Source organism: Zalophus californianus, chromosome 14, assembly GCF_009762305.2.
Source record: "Zalophus californianus isolate mZalCal1 chromosome 14, mZalCal1.pri.v2, whole genome shotgun sequence".
Lineage (NCBI taxonomy): Eukaryota > Metazoa > Chordata > Mammalia > Carnivora > Otariidae > Zalophus > Zalophus californianus.
Window position 1 is genome coordinate 76,088,942 of NC_045608.1, and position 9,420 is coordinate 76,098,361.

Below are 9,420 nucleotides of genomic sequence, written 5' to 3' on the forward strand. Positions count from 1 at the left end.
GGGGGCTAATTCCCGAGGTGTATTGACAAGCCTGTGTGCAACCACAGCTGGAGCTGGAGCAAGGCAGCCGTACCGACTGGGGGCTCGCCTCCGTCCTGGAGGGAAAACACAAAGCAGCATTTGGGGAGAATCCCAGTGTCCTGCCCCCGGGAGCTCCGTCATCCGTGGTGCCACCTCCTGGCTCCCACCATGGGGGTCTCCCTTTGCAGGGCCAGCACCCACAGAGCTGTGAAGGAATGTGGCTCTCCGTGGCTTATGTATGTCATCCTACCTCGGGATGTCCCAGGACTTTGCCCTGTATCCTTTTGTCTCTTGCTTGTACCCCATGTCTCCTTTGCCAAACGACTGAGAAAACAGCATACTTCAGCCGGGGAATGCTCCCTCTGGGTTGATGCAAAGGAACTTCAGCTCGGCTATTTCTACATGAAATCCTTGTGACTTGCGGCCAGTGTTCTGGAGATTGGATTGAGGGAGCAAGGCTGCTTGGTTTGGTTAGTGATCCTTCGGCACACTAATCTCACCATTTGGGTTCGGGCACCCTCTGAAGATGTCAAAACCAAAAGAGGCTGCCTTTGTGGCCTGAGATTTCAATACCGATAAAACCTGTTGTAGCCCACATCCACCCCCTCGGTGGTCCTGGTGACCCAAGGAGGACGTCCTAATATAAAAAAGGCAAGAACTTCCCTCCAAGGACTTTTGTTAAATGTCTCTTAGTGGATAATGTCATACCAGAGAGAGGTGCTTGCTTTTAGAAAATTATTTACATACATATATGAATACATACATGTGTGTATTCATATATGTATTATCAAAATTGTAAGCCCTACAGAATTTCAATTTGTGAAAAAGCTGAAAGAAAAAAAAAACCCTGCCAATTGAAAGGTAATGAAATTTGACCCAGTGGGCTTCCTCAAGCATTTTTTTAAATTTACTTAAGTTAATAATTTCAGAGAAAATAACCATTTGGACTTGGTTATACTTGAGGATCTGTTTCTTCAATCCAAGAAAAATTCCAGACACGCCTCAGCCATTAGCAACAAAGGGGACAGCGTGAAGGGACAGTTCTGAACCAAAATTCACATTCTTGAGGCAACAGAAATCTAAAGGCTATTGAGTGGAAAAATAACTTTTCTCTATTCCTATAGGGAAATAGGCTTGCTTTACTTTTGTTTTCAATGTGATTTTGGCACTGGGTATATAATTCTTTCATTCCGGGAAGATTTTTAAAAGAGCCAGTCTATTTCATTTTCAAAGGAAAACAGCAACAACAATAAAAACTCAACCCTGATATGCAAAGGCTTTTCCAAAATGTAAAATGGTAGGTTGTACCACTTAAAGGTACTAGAGAGAAAAAGGAATGAAGGACTCAGCATGACGCTTTCTCTGGAGAGATCAGAGAGCATCACCTCTGCATCTTTTCCCACAGGCTCTTGGCAATTGTGGGCTTGGGAAATTTAAGCTAATTTTCATTCCTAGTTAAAATGAAATCAAAATTCAGAAGGTAAATCTGACACACACATACATATATATACATATATATGTGCATTTTTGTAATTCAAACAATGTATTTGAAAGCTAAATATAAATACCTTTGGGATGATCAGTCATTCCATCCTACCTGTGCTGGGAACACATCTTTTAATGCCAGTAAATTAAAGTTGAATAAATTTTTTAAAAAATCACCACCACCTGGTACAGGCAGGGACACTTTCCCACTTTTGAAAATGCTTGTAGAATTACTGAAGTGTCTGATTACCATTACCGAAATGTCCTGACGATATACCTTTATGGTGAACTCAGATTTTCCGCAGGTTGTACAGTAGGAATTTTTAAAAATATAAAAAGAACAGCCTGAGTCCCAGTGTTGTTGAAAAAGAATGAACTATATTAAAAAGCTGAGAAAAAGAGGTGATACATGTAGTTAAGGTTGACCCCAGAGCCCAAACACAAGTCCTGTGGAAATAACTGTCATGATTCTTAACAGATCAGAGATGATTTTTTTGTTGTTGCTGCTGATGCTGGGTGATTCGGACTTGTTAGCCTAACCAGGAGGAGTGAGTAGGAAACGATAGAGAAGGAAGGGATAGAGCTGGTGAATCTCTAACTTTCGAATATTCACATGCAAGACTGGGTAGCTTAATAATTTTGTACATTTAGCTAAGACCAAGACACCTCTAAAACAACAGGAGATTGTAGTTTTCAAATAAGGCCCCACAATCCTTACTAAAGGAAGAAGGGTCAGTTCGTTGTATAAGTCTCATAAATTAATGACATTGGCTTTAAATATGGCTGTCCCCAATGGCCATTTTTGTCCATGATTTGTTTCTTCCCGAGGGGGCGGGGAGGGGGAGGGTTTGTTTTAGAAAGTCTCAGAATGTGTTATAAAATACCAAAATAATTATTAAAATAATATAAGGCCTTACATATATAGGTAGACACAAAGCCTATAATTGAGGCCGATGGGCTATTTTGCATGACTCCCGCATTGTTCTCAGATACAAAAAGGACTCTGACAGTCTGAGACAGGTTAAAGCTAGAGCCCAAGCTGTCTTTATAGGTTTTTGAGTCTGGTTGACTGGAATCAACCAGCTAAGACCTTTTTAGTAGAGAAAATGTGTATAGGAAAAAAACACATCGCTACAGGTCTGTTCATTCCATGGAAGCCTTCCACTCTGCTCCATCTCCAGCAGCAGACATTTCACAGAGCATAAACCCTGGTAGGTAAGTTTGCCTAAAGCTTATACAGTCCGTCAGTGTGGATGTATATGGATTTAGAGGCATCTCTCGACATGTATCCTCACAGCTGTCCTTATAGCAACACACATTACTTATGGGCGTCCAGACTGTGCACAGATATTGTGCACAGACATTTCCATACATATATACTGTCATCTGTTACAGTAAATGAGTTCAAGTGATCGCTTAACATGTATGGGAGACTTCTACAATGTACATTGCTTTCTTTATTGTAACATTGAAAATTAAGTGCAGGAAAGAAAAGTATCCCAGCATCTTCATGGTGTACACTTGGAATTACTTTCATTTGGGCACATCCAAGATAAACTCAACTTTCAAGAAACCTTGGCTCTTGTTTAATCATCTGTGTAAGAATGACACATATGCTTGATGACTTCGGTTGAATAGCTTTATTCTGGATCTCTCATAACTACAGCTAAATCCAAAGACCTGGAAAAGGACAAGAAAGAAAAAAGAAAAAAAAAAAAAAAGAAAAGAAAAAAATAGCGAAGTGCAAACTCCTAGGAGAAAAGCGGGCTCTGGTCTCCAGGGTTGAGACAATGGGGTGTGGTGTGGGGGCTGCACCAGCTAGAGGGGGAAACGGGGATTTTTTTTCTTTGTGCTTGTCACATCGAAATGGTCTTTATGAACGTGAGGAAGTTTTAGAGGTTATGATTTCCTGCTTTATTTTCATTTAGACTATCGAAAGAGGCTATACATTTTGCCCATCAAAAAAAAAAAAAAAATGAAGACCGTCAAAAAGAAACATTTTTTTTTCCCCTTGTCTCTTTGGGTTATGACCCAACAGGCTATGTACCATTAATGTAATTAATTTATTTAAATTAGTTTCTAGCACACAAATGTATAGGATTTTGGTAATTAGCTTGTCATCCTAGGTTGATTTTACTCCTCATGCTTATTTATCGAAACATGACCAATGGTGCATCAGAGATGCAAAATTTCTTTAGAATTCTCTTGAAAGATGGTTTGCTTTATAAAGCAGTGAAATTCTGTTACAGACAGGGAAGAAGTACAGGTTACCAAAAAAAAAGTCAAGGTATTTTTCCTTCTTGAATTAACTTTGAAAATAGTTTAAATAATGATTATTAAATTATTTAATTTAAGTTTGCAGCCCCACCTGGTACCAGGCAAATGTCACCTTTTAATTATTGGGGCCCTCAGAGCCTTCCTATCATAACTTATTTATTTAACTTATTCAGCATCTACGAAAGGTGCACTGTACAGTTTATAGTTTTTATTTAAAACAGTAGAGAGCACTGCAGTTGGTTTGCTGTGAGAACAACAGAGCAAAGTCTGTGGACGAGCAAAGACTATTCAGCCCGAACCTGTGTGTTCAGAAAACACATGTCGAGACCCTGCTTCACCAGCCCGGATGTCGGGGCTTCTTTGCAGAAACTGGAAAAAAAATAAAATTTCCAAGATCATAACAGCAAAAAGAGAGGAACCCTTACACTAGCTGCTTCCAAGAATGAACTCTGTGTGTGTGTAAAACAACAAAACAAAAAAGGGAAAAAAAAAGCAGAAAAAAAGGAAAAACTTTCTATTTCTAGTGAGAACCAAAGAAGGCTACCTCACTGACTTTTTCCATTTGTAATTTTAATCGTGTTGATGACACCAAAGATACCAAAGATTTCTTTCTCTGTGCGGTCTGCATTTTGCTTGTGCTCTTTTATAATTTTAACTATTCTCTCTGACATATGGTATGTACTACCGCAGCTCAGATACCCCAAAGAAATAATGATCTACGTGACGGTGGCTGCCAGTTTGGAAAGGGATATTTTCTGTGTTTCTCTCATGTGTTTGCTGTCCCCTGCACACGTTCAGGATGCAAGTTCAGATGCTGCTGTAATGGGACTCCTTAAATTTCAATTCCAAATTGGTGAAGGAAGACTGGTTGGAAGTGGCCTCCACTGTTAGCCATGACCTCTGTCCCCGCTTTGGAGCTATCACAGTAAAGATTTCTAATGTACTGAACCATAGAGAATCTAATCAAGGAGTGGAAGCTGGAAGGGACCTTAGAAATCATTTAGTCCAACCCCCAGAGGCCCGGAGGAGTGAAATAGTTATCCAAGTCAAACAACTGTTTAGAGGCAAAGCCCAGACAAGCCCCAGTGCTGTACCCATTGCTCGGAGCTACCTCTGCATGAGATGGGCCACATGCTGGCAGAGGGGAAGTTAGCCATCCTTAGCAGTGAGTGGGGCCTGGGGCTTATCACTTAACATTTTCACTCTGTAGAAGTAGCCAAGGGCATTTCCAAGTCTGTCTGGTTAGAAACTCAACGTACAGTCACATAGGATCAGTTGCTTGGAAAGGTGGCCAGTCGTGAAATATTCAAGCCCATAGAGGGGTTTTTACCCTGGAAGTATGCATCGATCCATGTGACCACCGTTGAATTTCTGCATTACAGTGTTGCATATATAAACATTTAATTCAGTGAGAAGAAAAAGTTCCTTCTTGGTTTGTTGAGTTTCATTATTACAAATATTTTGAGGTCATATTTATCAGAGAAAGGGAGTTTGATCACTGCACATGCGACAGTGATGCTGTTCAGCTTTTGTCCTGTTCCTCTTGACTTGTGGGTGTTGATACTTTGTTTCTACGCCAGCTCTATATTTATGAGAAGTTTAAGCCTTACATCCTTGGGTTCTTAAGGATGATTCGTTGTAAATGAAAGATGACCCTAGAATTTCAGAGAAATGGATGGGCCACTTTAAGAAATGATTACTTAAAAGTTGCTTCTCTCTTCCCTTCTTACTCATAAAATTAATTGGTCTTCTGTAAGTTTCTTTTGATTCCATTAAATGATTAAATCACTATTAAGATCCATTCATCACAGTGATTTGTATGTTAGCCAGTGAATCATTCTCAGCTTTGGACCAGATGGGTTTTAGACGTATGCAAAGATCCACCTCTAGTCTGTATTTACTGAGCACTAGTATTTTTCACTTCACATACTATAGTCATCTTTGAGCTTTTTAAGAGACCATTAGAAAGAGAAGCTAAGAAGGGAAAAGACCAATGAACCCACCATCCCATGCATCAAAAGACAAGCTAGTAGAGGAATTTAGAAGCCAGATCGACAGCCTAGGAGACACGTATCCCTTTCTGCAGTTTCCAGTACAGACATAGGTGAAAGTTCTGTCTTGTCCAGACAAGTTCCAAGCTCCATTCCCACCGCCCCCCCAGACAAGGCAAACTTGTAAGGCCTTCCTTCCAAACAGCAAATGACTTTGGTTTTCTTCCCAAATTCCTATTAAAAATAGAATATTCAGAATACCTGGGAGACATAAGAAAGATCTGCTAGGTGGGCAACAGAGTGTGCCCCTAGAAGCAAAACAAACCCCACCTTCCCCACACACACACCAAGCCCCCACAAGAGGGAACCTAGAGGGAGCAATTACAGCCTGAACACAGAAAACATCCCCGATTGGCAGACCCCTCCTCAGCAACCCCCCCGCCCCCAGCCTCATGCTTCACTTGCAAAGTGTGACATAACCACGGGACGAGTGCCTTGCTTGAACCAAAGCAACGATTTAGCCAGTCTGGACCTCTGTGCTTTTTTTAATCCTTCCTGTGAATACCTCAGCTTCAACTGGGCCTCCATACCGTAAATTGGTGGGCTTATTGTACTGTGGTGCTTTGCAATGCAGCCCTGCAAAGAACAAGATTTGTACTAATACCAAAGGTTCTTTCTCTCTGTCTCCTCCTTCTGCCTCCCCTGTTCTTGTCCCTTTTCTAGTTTTTCACGGTTCCAAAGCTTTAATATGAACCTGGGCATGTTGGCAATGCAGACCGCGCAAATCCTTACCGAATTTTCTCAGATATACCTCATAGATAATAGTGTTTAGAGTAATGTTATTATAGCGTATGTAATAAATTATTCACTGTTTCTTTTGGTAACTGTGATTTAAAAAAAGAAAAAAAGAAAAAAAAGCTTTATACGTTTTAGGTTGTGCTTTTGTAATAGACAAAAAGGTGCGCTTAAAAAAAATGTATGTTCTTTTCCTTCCCCCCCCCTTTGGATTTTATTTATTCTGGATTGGGGAAAGTTGCAGAATGAGCCCAAAGTTTACAGTTTCATATTTTGCTGAAGAAACAATCTGTGTTCATTTGCTCTGTTGAAAAAAAATTTATTTTCTACATTTGTGCTACTTGGTCTGAACAATTAATTGTTCTGTGTTAACAGTGTAGTATTATAATTAGCAACTGCCAATCAGTGCTATAATTTTATGCATGAGGCTAAAAATTTAGCAGTGTGATGCATTGTGGTCTTAATAGCAACATTTTTCATTTTGAACTAGATCTTCCCCTTTGGTTCAATGGACTTTATTTATGCATGGGTGCCGAGCGTTTGTTAGCCGTTGTGGAACAGTCGTGTATACATTAAACTGTGAAAATGTACACAGTTCAGCCTCAGACATTGGTAATATTGGTTTTATTGGGAGATGTCTCACTTCAAAAAATACCTTTACGTCTGTTGGGATTTCAAAATGAGTCCAATTGAATCGAGTTCAAATTTGAGGAGAAAGTTCATTCCAAGTTTGAGTTACCAACGTGCATTCCACAAATTGGGATCCTCAGAGCCCAGCAGTATCGCTGTATTCGAGAGGGGTTTGGAAACAGGCATGGAAAAAAACACTCAACTCTGCATTTTTAATTTCCTCGAAAAGGAGTCACCTTGGCTTTATGTTCATGATCTCAGACCTAAATGGCCATGTATATGAAGATGTGAAATCATCCGGCCCTAGCTTCTCCGAGATCTCTGCTTGGGAATGGCCATCTTGTGCTTAGTTTCTTCTGGTATTTGGTGGACAGGTCAATTCTCAAATAGCAACTCAAATGGTGTCAGTATCAGTAATTATTCTGGGCTTTATTGTCCCTTCTCCTGGATGACCCCACCAACTGTTCCAGTGATTTAGGCAAAAATCAATGGCTGTTCCCCAAAACATCCCCTGGGCAGTCTCCCCATGCTCTTGAAAGTCAGAGGTGACCCAGTTTCCCGCCCAACAAGGTTTCGCCTATCCTAAAGGGAGCATCAGAAGTGTTGAACCCCAGGTTTGGAAAACCAACTTGGTTTAAACTTCCCAATTATCTGAGGCCTCTCTATCTCAAAATGTATTTTACAGTTGCAGTGGATTGGGCAAATTTGTTCTTTCGTACATTTGGGGTCTGAAACTCATTCTTAAGTTTCATACCGATTTCGCAAACCAGTGTGCTTGACATAAAGCCAAACCAACTGCCGAGCACCCTTTCTTTTGCACCGGAGAGTGCAGTTTGGAAAACAGTGGTGGGAAAGCAGCAGTCTGCTCTGCAAAATATCAGAAACCTCTGACAGTATAGTATTCATAGTACTGGTCAATGAGAATTTTGGGGAATGCGCTTTCATTAATAATAGAAACAAATTTTTTTATTTGGCCTTATAAGGTAGGTTGTGATCATGAAAGCTTTGTAATATATAGTATTTTTAATTTTTCCCCTGATTAATTTGCCAAAGATGGGAATGGATACCAGAATTTTGAGTTGGCTTTTGTAAGACAGTTAATGATTGTAATAGTGTTCGATCTTCCAGAAAGCTTTATATGTTCTTCCGCAATAAACCAAACATATAATTTGTTTCAGTGAAGTTCTCCTCACATTCGCAAACCCACAAACTATTCCTCCTGATGCAGATACTGTAATACCTACAAAGTTCAAATACATTTTCAATCCAAAGTAAACAGAGGAGTGTCTGAGACATGAGCGTGCCCAGCTCTTTTTATTACAAGCAACGCATGGGTCTGGCTCACTAGGATTTGCCAAGAAGACTTGTCTTATGAAACTCAAGGTATATTTTGTTATGCCATTTTATGTCCTTTTTTTTAAAAAAAAAAACTTGTGGAAAGTGATATGTTGAATCAAGTGTAAGCTGAGTTTTCCAGACAACTGAAGTAGCTACATCGTGAATGTTATTTTGTTATTAAAGGGTTTTTACTCAATGCTTTGTGCCAGTGAATGTCCTTTCCTTGGAGACACAGAACTATGGAATTCCCTCAGCTTGGCCTGGATTTCGCTTCTGCTGTCATGGGGGAACATGGGCCTAGCCTGGGAAATTAAAGTCATGGGCTAGAAGGTAGATTTGGGCACTAGGAAGAGATCTCCCTGAGTGTGACTTTAAAGAGAGCTGGGCCCAAGCTTGCTAATCTCTCTCTCTCTCTCTCTCTCTCTCTCTCTCTCTCTCTCTCTCTCTCTCTCGACCCCAGCACTTCTCTGAGATCCCTTGGCCTTGAGCACATGCCAGCAGAAAGCAGACCCCAATTTGTACAGGAAAGGCAAGGAAGAAAAAATAGTAATTCCGAATCTTCGGTGGCCCACCAGGCGCTCATCTCTCCCCAAGCTGGGCTCTTCCAGCCAAGACCATGGGTGGACCATCTGGTTGGCTTCACCCTCTTGACTCCTGCAAAGTGTCCAGGTCCCCATTATCCAGTGGCACTCCTTCAAACCAGAATCCCTCTTGCCACTCTGCCCCTGCGTCCTGGTTTAGCTATTTCATCTATAACTTTTGTAGACAGTTATTTAGAAAACAAAGAAAAGTATGAATAGGTTTTTCTGTTGTCTTGTTCCTAATTTGTATTTTAGCTGTTCCCAGTTCTTTGATCAGGAAGGATACCAGAGGGAAAAGGAGA